General features: G+C 43.0%; 1 protein-coding gene across 2 annotated transcripts in view; it reads left to right on the top strand.

Annotated features, from left to right (window-relative positions):
* The window catches only part of PRLR (prolactin receptor), a 152,810-nt gene that overhangs the window by 2,757 nt on the left and 136,748 nt on the right, over positions 1–13,305 (top strand). For both annotated transcript variants that reach the window (XM_090037932.1, XM_090037933.1), the window contains exon 2: positions 5,118–5,202. The gene's annotated coding sequence lies outside the window, so the exon portion shown is untranslated. The remainder of the gene's footprint in view (positions 1–5,117; positions 5,203–13,305) is intronic.

The raw sequence follows: 13,305 nt of genomic DNA, 5'->3' as shown, positions 1-13,305 counted from the left end.
CTGTTTGAAGAACAAGAGATTCATATCATGTATCTTTTCTCTCAAGCTGGATTACATTTAATTCACTTCTGTAAAAAGTTAACACAAAACTTTTTGACTAATTTCCAATATTTGGAGGGAGCAGCATATTGATAAATTGCTTAACAATCTGTAAAAATAGCTTTTCAGTATCTTATTTATTGCATATACATTGACTTTACCTGGGGAGTTTTGACTATGGTTATCGTCTTAATAGAGAAATAGCTGAGACTATAATCCGGACTCTGAAACCTATACACTTTGAAGAAATTCATATTTGGATTTGAGGTTTGCAGTGAATGCCTGCTTCTAAGCAAATGTTAGGTGAACATAAAATACAAGTAATACTTTTTAACCCTTGAACTAAGAGAATATTAAGATGCATTTCAAAAGAAATTAAAAATATTTGGACTGCAACATTTTTGTTTGCTTTTTGTTGTTGCTCGCTTTTAGGGGTTTAGTGGGTTTTGTTATTTTTCTTTCTCTCTCTTTTTACATATTTAGGCTATAAAAGATCATCTTACATTGGAAGGATTTTAATTTTTTTTTCTTCCTTAACTTAAATGTCTGAAAAATATCAACTCTCATTTTTCCTACTGATTCTGGAGAAGTATTTGTATTGTACACTCCCACACTTTAAAATTGTTAGAGAAAGATGGTGTTGAATTTGAAAAAGATACCTTAGTCAAAAACTTTAAACAGTTGGGTTTAGGGAAGCATTAAGATAGGAAATGAATATTAAACATAGAGAAGCACAAAATAAGTAATTCATATTTTATGATATCTTACATGAAAAAATAAACTGTATATTCATAAAAAGTTTCAACATGTAAAGATTTCCCAACCCCGGTTCATGTCATGTCAATTATAAAGAGGCAATAATTCCCATCCATTTCCATATTCATTTTTTTTATTTGCAGAAGTTAATAGCTGAATGATTGTTATTAATAAGTCACTTGTGCCATGCCCAGTAGGGTGCTGAGTACCATCTAAATAACTGAAGCAGGCCTGGTACCTGCTTCAACTTACATGCAGCCCCAGGGTCAGATTATGCATGAGGATCCAGCCACAGAAACTCCTGCACCCATGAGTTCCATTGTAGTCAACATAATGTTGCGGAGATTTATGCCAGTATATCCCACTATGAGATCAGGATCTCAAGTGATTACATCTGACAACAGAGATGGAGGAACTAGGGGGACACAAGGGTAAAGGATAAAAAAGGTTACTCAAGTGCTTACATGTTAAGTACAATGCACAGGGTAAGTGTAAAAATCAACTAAGGATTCCTGGGCAGCTTACCTTATCCTAAGAATTGTTTGCTTGTAATCTAAATATTGTATCAACATATGATTTTGCGTTTAATATTTCAAAACGTATATGCTGCTTACTGTGAGAAGAGATATGTGAAATATTGCTTATAGAAGATAAAATCCTGCCTGTGTTGAAATCAGTGGGAATTTTTCTACTGGCTTTAGTCGGACCACAGTTACACCCATACTCCTGCGGCCCTCATTCACGTGAGCAGTCCCAGGGAATGTTTATGTGAGTTGGGGGTTATATGATCTGTTACTCAACAAAAAAAAATGAAAGTTTACAGCCATGCTGAAGGTTGCTTTCAGGATTGCCTTATTCACTGTCAGGCTGTTCCACTCAACCATAGGGATCCAGTGACTGTATGGTCTTGTAGCCTCCACTAGTCAATGAATCCATAGATCAGGCCCTAATTCTCAGAGAGGAGTTGACTAGGAATTGGCCACCTAATCATGTAGATTTTCTGTGCAAGCACAGCATTTGAATGAAAATAAATTGAGTGAAACTGGAAATAGAGGACCGATAGGATTCAGGAGACACTAAGATTAGTGCTAATGTATTTACAGTTTTATCTGTATCTGCTTTATTTCCTTACTACCTTTATTTCCTTACTACCAAAAAAACAAGGCCCATGTTTCGTGCTAAATTATACCCTATCGCTACTGAAAATAACACAGGTATAAGTCATTGTAGAATTTGGTCTTGTGACTTTTGTAGCAGCAACTCGATTCAAGCTGTTATGTTAGGACATAGGTTTTTTTACCTGTGTTTCAGTTTCAGATTGCGTGGACTTGAGTTGTGTCTCCAAGATAACTGGCGCAGGAAGGAGTCACTGTCAGGGCTGGTTCCAAATCCCCTGCCTATTAAAGAGTAACATATGTATTGTAGTTACTTATACTGTATATGCTGAGTTAGCAGGGTAGTACAAGAAACTCACTCTGGGGCCAGAGAGCAGAGAGATGAGGTATAAAAAGGCAGAATGCACTTCTTTTAAACTTCAGAAAAAACCTATAGTAGCCCTGAATATGTGGCATTTTTTCTTGTCAATTTTGTCACATGTTCTTATGATCCCTATGATAATTTGGGTTGATAAAAACAGTGACTTAAACTAGCTTTAGTTTTTAGTTGCACCAAGGAGGATGGAAGTTTCAGAGGGAATGAAAAGATCAGGAAAAAATGAGGCTGCTTATCATAGCGTGAATTCTATTTAGAAGAAAGGAGTAAGACAATGAGAAAGTTGAATAATTGGTTTGCTGTGTGTTGGGAATGCAAGGATTAATTTTGAAACAGATGTTGGCTTATGCTATTGTCTTTAGCTATGAATGGTGCTAGGATCTGGGGGTTTGATTCTGACCCATATCTTGGTAACAGAATTCTAGCAAATCCAGCTGCCAGATGCAGTCTCATTTCCCAAAACAGTAATTAAATGGCTATTTATAGAGCTTTTTATTCTTTGGCAAAGAATATTTAGAACTCTGCACTTAATGTTTGATAGCTTTGAAAGTGTGAGATTAAAGTCCACTATTCCTGATTCTAGTCTAACTTTTCACCAACTTCATGGGGTAGCTCTAATGACTTTAATGGAGTCACTGTTGATTTAACTGAGAGCAGAGTCTGTATCACCATAATTCTTGTCTTCAAAAATGGTTTAAAATGGCTTTTTGACAAACAAAGCAGACTTTAATCTGGAAAGAAAACAGTAATGGCAATACTGATTTATCAGACCAAGTGAACAGATTCTGAAGATGAGGTGCAGTAACATTTTTTAAATAACACCTGTCAATGGGGGAAAGGTAGTTAAAAACAAAAAAAACCAAAAAAAACCAAAAAAACAATTCCTAGTACTTTCAAGATATCATTTTTTGATTGAGTACCATAATTTGAAGAGCTTTTAAAAGAGAACTACAGTAGAAATTATATTAAACTAAATATAAATGTTAATTTTAGAACAAAATACAATGAGCTAGACATTTCACTCTGGTCCACAATTATCTGGATCCAATGGTTTAATTCTGTAAACTCACTGAATAGGTTACTTCTGAAAAAAACTGTTTACATGGTTTTGTGGAAGAGAGCAAGATGTATCCTTTAATAAGTAATGTGATTACAAAACTGTAGTTAATATAAAGCATGCTGCTGGCTCACTAACACTGTGATTGCTAAAACGCTGGCAGAATGCTTGAGTTACAAATTAATTTGCATATATTTTATTGTATTTCTAACCTGAACTGTATTAATTCTCTTGTAACATAGTTTTTGACAATTGATCTTCTGATCTTTTTTTTTTTTTTAGAGATGCTAGTGCAATTTGAATTTTTACATAGTGCTGTACAATAGGGCTGAATTTCGTATTCATGGCAGTCTCATGCAAGTTTTGAAACTCAGTAGGCATCATAAATATGCACTCATAGGTCTGCATCACTATAAAATTTATGCCAATTGATGCCTACTAATGTGGTTTCCTGTTGTGAGTCTTATAGGGCTGCCAAAATGAGGACGCATTGGTTTGATTATTTTTTAGGCATAAATAAATTGCTTATATGGCCATCTATTTGCATGGAAGGTTGTATACAGGCAGTCCTTGGCCTTACAACACAATTGGTTCCTGCAAACCGCATCTTAAGTCAAACCATTGTAACTTGGAACTGATTTTCCCATAGGAAACAATGTTATAAGTGGGGGAGTGATTCCTGAACCAAGGCCTGATACCCTATTTTCACCAAAATAACCCAGACTTTTGTACTCATCAATTATAGATTAATAATATAGCTACATTAATGTATATATATAGTAAATAGCAACCATATTGATTAGGAAGGACTTCTTTGAGGTGACTTCGCTGGACTTTTTGAAGAGCTCTTGGTTGGACTTTTGAAGGGTTCTTGGCTGGAGTCTTATCAGGAGTCTTGGCTGCAGGTTTTTCTGGAGTCTAGTCTACTTTCTTAAAGAAGGAAGTTTGGGCAGATGTTCTCTAGGGAGATGGGTGACGTAGCAAACTTGTTTGCTGGTGTGGCGTGGCATTAGATCAAGTGTTGTAGAGTCAGAACTGATGTCTGAAACTTTCATAGTTTCATAGTTAGCAGGGTCGGAAGGGACCTGAGCAGGTCATCATGTCTGACCCCCCTGCCATGGGCAGGAAAGGATGCTGGGGTCAAACGACCCTGGCTAGGTGATTGTCTAGCCTTCTTTTGAAGCCCACCAGGGTAGAAGCAAGCACCACCTCTCTTGGAAGTTGGTTTCAGATCCTAGCCACCCTGACTGTGAAGTAGTGCTTCCTGAACCTACTCTCATTCAACTTATGGCTGTTATTCAAAGTTACTCCTGGTAGTGCTCGGGGGAACAGGGTCTCTCCCATTCCCTGCTGGTCTCCCTTGGTTAGTTTATAGGCAGCCATGAGATCCCCCCTCAGCCTTCTCTTGTGGAAGCTGAACAGGTTCAGGTCCTGTAGCCTCTCCTTGTAGGGCCTGCCCTGCTGACCCCTGATCACGTGAGTGGCCCTCCTCTGGACCTTGAAATAGGGTGTCAATTTATAAAGGTTAATGCGAAATGTTGTAACTCAGAATGTTGTAAGTTGAGTTATTTTTAAACACATATTTATCTACTGATTTAGCCTATTAAGTATAATTCAAAACATTAATGTATAAAATTTTTAGAGGATTTTAAAAAATTAATTTTACAGACTGACTATTGTATTCCTAAAATAACTGTGTTTTGTCATCTTGTTCAGTATCTCAGATGAAATGGGTTACTGGCTACCTTCTGATTTTTTGTTTGTTTTTAACTAGAGATGAGTCCAAACTGAAACATCTTCCTCTCCTGGATTTCAGAGAAGATTGGATCCAGATCCAGTTTGGGACTGGAATTTCACAAGTAAGATCTATTCTGCTAACGTATTTAACTGGAATTTCAAATCCAAAAGCATGGTTTGAAGAAGTTTGGGTTCAGGGGCTCACACTCCAGTTTCCAGGACTTAAGCACACCTGTAGTTGCAACTAATGTGATCCATCCACAAAAAATATCTTGAGGTTAATAAATGGAAAAATCTAAAAAATTAATGCAGAAAAGGACTCCAAAATGAGCACCAAGGCTAGGGACGGAAATTACACATAAACCAGTATAAGTGATTGGCAATTGATCTAAACCTGTAACAGAATTGAAGTTCAGTTTATATAGACCAATTTCAAAGTGGCAGAGCCTAGTTTAAGATAGATCTGGATGGATGTAATATCAGATTTAACCAGTTTAAGTTAGACCGGTCTATCAAACTTCTGTTCTAGGTCCACTCCTGATTCAACTTAGGTCACAGTCTCCTGGCATTCCAGGATGGTTTGCAGCATCCAGCTAACTCCCGCCTCACAGGGCTGGCAGGCTAGCCTTTATCAGTGCTCCCTTGCTCCAGCAGAGGTGGGCTAGTCCTGCCCCCATCACAGAGCTGAGGAAGCATAGCCTCTGCTCCCCATCTTATGTCCTACCTGCACCTGTCAGCCCAGCAAGGCAGCGGGAAGTTGGGCAGGAGAACAGAACCCAACCTGCCCCAGCTCTGGGTCCCTCAAGCTTGGGTCTGCCCAACTGAGTTTCCCTTGCCCCAGCCTAGCTGCTCAGCTGTGCTGTCTGCAAGTCTCTTCCTCTGACCTGCAAGGGGGAAAGGAGCCCTCCACCCCAGTCCCAGTCCCCTGGGTGGGGTTTGCCCAGCTGTAGGGAGCCCTGTGCCATGGGAGACCAGGCCAGCTGCTCAGCTCCACCCCCTGCCAGGGTGGGGAAGGCCCACCATGGCACAGGGCTCCCCTGATCTGGGCAGACCCAAGCTCAGAGGGGTTGTGACGAGGGTGAGGGGCTCTTTCCCCACTCCCACCATGTGTCGGAGGCAGAGACTCACAGGGGGCATGGTTGGCTGGGGGGTGGGGGTGGTAGGAACCACTGCAGTGCATGGCTCCTCACAGCCTGGGCATCTGCCTGCCTTCCCCGGCTGGACAGTGAACATGCGTTCCATTTGTTGTCAGTCCAGTCTATGCAGCTTAGAGAAACCTGCAGTGATTGGGTTGATTCCTCCTTGGGCATTTCAACTGTCTGTACTTAGCCCAAACCTGGCTGTTTCAGTCAATATTAGAATTGCTGTGAAAGGTGTTGGTTGGGACACTGGCTATATCAGCTGTGCTTAAAAATGTACAGATCCAGTAGAGGAGTTTTGTGAAATAGTAAAGTTCATCTTGACATAAGTCAAATAATGCGACATGAAGTAGCTAGTTAAATCTGCCTCGCTGAAAAAGAGAGGTGTGGTTCCTCAGTGTTCATGTTTTAAATTTAAAAACAAATTCTCACAAGGAACAGCAAATAAGTAACATAGCTATATCTCCAGTGGCCCTGAGCAGCAGTAAGATACCATTCTTATAGAAAGGATTATTCACTTCAGAACAATGGTTTAAAAAAAGGTACATAAACCCATAAGCTGGATAGAGGGACAAAAAATGCAGTGTGATTTCTATTGTATCTGAAGTAGCACTGTCTTTTTTTCACCATGAAGCATACCTTACTTCATGAACAGTTCCAATAGAAACTGTATGGAGTTTAAGCATTTTTAGTAGGGCTGTCAAACAATTTGAAAATTTGATCGTGATTAGTTGTGATTAAAAAAAATAGTAACAACCATGATTTTAATTGCACAGCTAAAAACTCAAAACTATGCATACATACAAAGATTATGGTACTTTGTATGGTTGGTGGTGTGTGTGGGGGGATTTCTGAAGGTATGGGGGGGTGCGGCTGCGGGTGTGTGGGGGGGCTTGGAGCGCAGGGAGGGGGGATCCCCACATGCCCTGACAAGATGTGGGGTACTGTGGGTCCAGAAAGAGGAGTAGCAGCAGGGCTGGGGGGGGCTGTGACTTGGGGGTGAGGGGCAGACAGAGACACACGCAGACAGGCGCGCACACACACAGATACAGCACACAAACAGTGCTCTGCAGGTAAGTCTGTGGAGGAAGGAGCATGGGGGAGGAAAGGAGGAGGGGGGCAGATTGAGGCTCCCACAGTGAGGGATGGAGTGGGGAAGGGACAGGCGCTGGGGTGAATGGGACCCCAGGGCCAGGGTGGCTCATGCAACAGAGCCACAGGCAGCTCATCCATGGGAGGGGCATAGCTCCCTGCTGCTGCAGGAGGCATGGAGGACATGTGCCCCCCAGATTTGTGCTCAGTGCTGAGGAGGGCTGTCCACTGCAGGCTGGAGCTCTACGTCCTACTGTTTTTGCCCATGGGCATATTTCTGATTTCCCAGAACAACTATAGGTCGGGCATTATCCTATGAGTTCTCCAGCCCTCCTCTTGAAACTCTGTTCCAAAGGAATACACTGGTATGTTTTTTTAACTAAGTCAACCTTGTGAAAAATAGGGGTTTAAATAAGAGGAAGTAGGTCCTTTAGTAAAAGTGTGATTCAAACATTTAAAGAATCTTCCCTGTCATTCATATATATATGAATTCATATATATATAAAATTTCTTTTTTCCAAACTATCAAATTTTACTAAAGGTAATAACATTGACCAACATAAAAGAAAGCATTTAAAAAGTAATTAATCCAAGAGAAAACGAGGCCAAATCTGGGTATAACTTGCTTATTCATTCCAGTGGGATGCCTTCCCTGTTTAGTAACTCTTTGTGGAGTTGGAACACTGTGGGCCAGCTGCCTTTGACCAGTGCTGAATTACTAAAGTTACCCTGGTAGCTTAAGCTTACCCTACCCAGAGCTCTACCCTGGTAGGTTCCCCAGATTACATCATATTTACTTGTGGGGGTAGATTAGGGATATAAATATAATTTTAAAAATTATCCGTTTAACCTCCTCTAATTAATCTGGTTAAATCATTAACCAATAACATATACAAAGTCCTGGCGGGGGGGGTGGAGCCCTGGGCTGGGACCTGCCCCTCCCTATTCTAATGTGGGGGAAGGGCCGCAGCCCCCTGCCTCAGGGTGGGGAGCTGGGGCCTGTGCACAGATCCGTTCGGACACAGCTGCTGCTGGGAGCTACTCCCTGGGGCTTTTGATGTGGGGGCAGGGTGGAAGAAGGTGGCAGCAAGCCCCACCAAATGATACAACCCATGGGAAGCCATGGATGGCAGCAGCCAGCAAGGGGCTTTCCCTAGCTCACTAAAGCCACTGGTGTGCTGGGAGAGAGGGAACAGACTAGTTATGGATACTAATCCCCCCTTGCCCTTCCCAGTCCCCACTTCTCCTCCCTCTTGCCCTGCTGCCTTCCAGTTCCTGCTGGGGCACCGCATGGCTTCCCTTCCCCTGCCTTTTCTGCTGGACTGCACTTTGCCCCAAACTAAATGATAACCGGTAACCTATAACCAGTTAACATTGGGCTTAGCTGTTTAACCCAAGGTTAGACACAAATTCAAATCAGGGTTCTGTAGTCTTGTCTTCCAAGTCTGTACTCAGAATAGATGGTACTTGCACAGGTCTTGGAAAATTAACATATTTTGAAGCCTATGTGGTGGTTATATAGTAAAGATAAATGTTTTTCTATAGAGAGAAATCAGCATTTGGAAGTTCCCCTACCTTAGCAGAGTTCACCTTGCAGGGATGGAAAAAAGGGCAAATCATTTGGTTACCAATGACTTGCCTATGTGGATATTATAAACCCTGGTGATGCTTACAAATGTGTAATATGGTTCAGTTGATCACCAAATTTGAAGTCAGGACTGAATTTGGTCCAGTATCACCTTTATATAAACTTTAATTTTCTTTCCTCTGGAGCACTGATCAGGAATCACCTACTAAAATCAGGTAGATGATCCTACACAATGGGTGCATCTATACAAGACACTAACTGCACAGTAGCCTAATAACACTGTGCAGTAGCATGCCAGGCAAAAACCATGTTAACATTATACTACACAGTAGTATTAAGCTACTGAGCAGTAAGTGTCACTAAAAACCCATGCGCTGGTGCTACTGCGCAGTAGTGTAAGTTACTGTGCATTGATTTAGTACTTGATTATCCAAGTACTAAACTTAATGCACAGTAACTACAGCAGATTAGTGAACATGTAGACATGCCCAGTTAGTACTTTTGATTGCTAGGAGACAGTTGGATTTCACACCTTCTGTTTCTGTTTTTATAGTTAACTGTCAAACAATCATATAAGCTAATCACAGAGAGACTTATAATATCCTTTTGTCTAATGCCTTTCTAATGTCAGAATTTCGCTACAAGTATGTATGTTGCCAATGTTCTGAAGTATCTTTATTCAAGAATTATAGTTTTTATATACTCTTGAAGAAACAGTTTAGAAACCAAGTAGTTAGAAACACAACTTTTAAATAAAATGATCCTTTTGCATCAAGCCTAAGAAATAAATGTATGCAGTGTATTTCATCCCCAAGGATTACAAACAAAAAGTTTTATAACATGAAACTACATATACAGAGAAATCCCTCCAGGTAGCAGATGGGAGTGGACAGCTGTTTACAGTACACAATAGCACCTGTATAACAGACCAGAAGAGGGAGTAAAAAAAATATTGCTTCCAGTTAGAACTGCAGAGGGAATTTATGGGTAAAACATGTATTTTCTTAATTTGGGATATGGGTAGAACAATGAAGTTAAAATTCATTTCAGTGAAACAAAATGTAATTAAGTTGCCATGTTCTTGGAGTATATCTAGAAAGCACTGTGCAGTGCTGTGTAAAGATATTCAAGATAATAGAAGCACCACCAGGTCTAGTTAGCTCTGCTGAGCAACAAATTATTTTATCGTGCGTGATGAGTTATCTGTGCAGGGTAATCTGTTGTGCCATGTAGACAAACTTAGTTTTCCCTTTCTCTGAAAGATAATGAACCTGAGGGTAAGTGCCATTTGGGCATATAAAGTGAAAGTTGAATAAAAGGTCAGGATGAGTTACTTAACCTGTACTGATAATGTTTCTTCATTAACTCAGACCAGAATCCACTGAAGAGTAACATGGTCAGTCTAGGTTTCAAGCCACTAGATGGCAAAGAGTTATATCTCCACAACCAGATCTTTCATAATGTCTCTGGGATCAGAGGGAAGAAGGGCTTCTGGTGTACCCATAATTATGCACTTCATACCTTTGATTGTGCCTTCCTAATTTCAGAATTTCACTACAAGTAGGTATGTTGCCTCCGGATGCAGTGGGCAGGCAGCAGCAGCTGCCTCGTCCTGAGTACAGGTGGGAGGGAAACAGGCCCCTGGGTCCTCCACTGGTCTGCGCCCAGCAATGGGAGCTCCCCCCACATGCCCCTATGCCATGGAGAGTCCCAGACCTGGCTGGGCCGGGGCCCAATACCACGTTCCTCTGGCTGCTGGGCAGGCATGGCTCCGCACAGTGGCAGCACAGAAGTGGGGTCGGGCCCTGGCTGGGCCAGGTCTGGGAAGATCTGGTCATCCAGGGCCGTGGAGGACGGGGGCACTCCCGCCCCTGGATACAGCCTGGCAGACCCGTGCCGCCTCCACCTGTGCTCAGGTTGAAGCAGCTGCTGCTGTGAACTGCCTGCTGAGCCCTGAGCACAAGTTGGGGGGGCACAAGCTCCTGGGGCCTCTACCAGGCTGCACCCAGCAATGAGACCCCCACCCCCACACACACCCCTGGATGACCAGATCTTCCCAGACCCAGATGGCTGGGGCCACCCCCATGTGAGACCCCACTGCTGAGCCGAGCCATGCCCACATATGCCCAGCTGCAGCGGGATTTGAGGCATAGTAGCAGCTGCCTCTGCCACCTCTGCCCCCACAGAGATGGAGAGGGACCCCCCCACAAAGCCCCCCCGGAGAAGCCCCCCAGACTCCAGTCCTCCCACCACGCAACTGGGCTGGGGTCCTACTTACCTTCCCCTGCTCCTGGCTGCACTGCATGGTCAGTCACTCATTGCGGGGGCCTTGATCTGACCCCTGCACCTTCCCTCCCTGACAGATTGACCTGCAGGGGCTGGGGGTGGTGGATGTGCTCATGCATACATGCCCAGCTGTCCCTCCAGGCCATGAGCAACCCAAAGAGGCTCTGAGATCTACCTGTTGATCAGGATCCCCAGGTTGGTGACCACTGCCCTAGTGGTTCAAGCAGTTGGCCCAGAAATGTGAGACCAGAGTCCTAATAGGTTCTCACCCACTTAGCATGCGTAAGATTGTACATACAGTCAGTCAATACAGAGAGGCTGCCATCTGAAAAAAGCCCACCCCCATTATGCTGCATTAAATTGTTTGTATGCCCATACCCTCAAGAAAAGTTAAAGAAAGAAAATTGTTTTTGGTGTTTGGCATAATGTTTCAGGTAGGAGTCCTGAACCCCTATGTTGGCCTGGAGATTCTGTTTAATCTTCAGAATGTGCCACTGCATTTCTCAAGAGCCTTATTGCACAAGGAGATTGACTAATATTTTAATGAGTGTGTAGTCCCTAGTTTTCATGAGAGTAGTGTGTAGTATTTCACACCAGTGTTACTAGAATTACTGCTTTCTCCATCCCCAAATGGGAATCTAATCCTGTCTCATCCCTGCTTACCTGAACCACTCCCAAAAGACCCATGTCATTTATCTTGGTATTCAGTCAGTTTCTTGGCTCACAGCAGGTGACCTCTTATGGTTGCCTTGTCAGCTGCTCCTTCGGTCCAATTCACCCTTCCAATTAGAAGTAAGATGTCCTTAGGTTAACCAGAGTTAATCCATTCACTTGTTATCATTTGTTAATTTTCAAATGAAACAAGCTGCATCTTTAAAGATGTAGTTAAATAAAAACCTGTTTCCTTCCATTTATTAATCAAGCTCACAGCCTGATAGGCCAGGCAATGGGAGGATGTGTAGCAGGAATCCTGCCCAGTCCCTGCTCACTGGGCAGCTAACAAGAGGTGCCTGTCAGATACTCTTCTGGTACAGAAGTTGCCTGGCTTATATATCTCTAGTGTGCAGGGCAGGGGTAAGGAAGGATCTGTGCATCAGTTGATCCTTTGGTCTGCCCAGATACATCACTTTTGCTTGGCAAATGAAGTGCACACCATTTCCACTTGTGTGCCGTTGTGTTTGCTCCCTATGACACTGAATAGATGTGTTGTCATGAGTCAGTCATTTATGTTATAGAAGTCACAATTGCAAACATTCTGGAGCATTTTACAGTAGAGAAAAGTGAGTCAACAAGAAAATGAAAAACAAATTATGGGGGCAGTATTCTCTCTTCCTATGCACATGTAGTTTCATAGTAGCTAGGGTCAGGAGGGACCTGAACAGATCATCTAGCCTGACGTCCTGCCACAAGCAGGAATGAATGCTGGGTTCACAAGACCCCAGACAGGTGATCATCCAGCCTCCTCTTGAATTTGCTCAAGGTAGGGGCGAGGACCATTTCCCTGGGAAGTTGGTTCCAGATTTTGGTCACTGTAACTGTAAAATATTGCCTTCTGATCTCTAACCTAAACCTATTCTCCGTCAGCTTATTACCATTGTTCCTTGTCACCCCAGGTGGTGCTGGGGAGAAAAGGGCTCTACTTATATGCTGTTGATCTCCCCTTATGAGTTTGTAGGGAGCCACCAGGTCCTCCCTCAGCCTCCTCTTGCCGAGGCTGAACAGGTTCAGGTCCCTCAGTCTCTCTTCATAGGGCCTGTCCTGCTGCCCTCTCACCAAGTGGGTGGCCCTTGTCTGAACCCTCTCCAGGCTGGCCACATCCCATTTGAAGTGCGGCGCCCAGTACTGGACGCAGTACTCCAACTGCGCCTGACCAGTGTCGCATAGAGGGGGAACATCACCTCTCTGGACTGGCTTGAGATGCACCTTTGGATGCATGGCAAGTTATAGCTGGCTTTGCTGGCTGCGGTCTGGCCTTGGTAGCTCATGTTCATCTTGGAGTCAACAAATGACTCCAAGATCCCTTTCCGCCTCTGTACTTTCAAGGAGGGAACTCCCCAGCCTCTACATATACTGTGGATTCCTTCTCCCAAGGTGCAGCACCCTGCATTTGTCTATGTTGA

Source organism: Crocodylus siamensis, chromosome 3, assembly GCF_052110815.1.
Source record: "Crocodylus siamensis isolate JL-2025a chromosome 3, ASM5211081v1, whole genome shotgun sequence".
Lineage (NCBI taxonomy): Eukaryota > Metazoa > Chordata > Crocodylia > Crocodylidae > Crocodylus > Crocodylus siamensis.
This window is presented reverse-complemented; position numbering and strand designations above follow the sequence as displayed.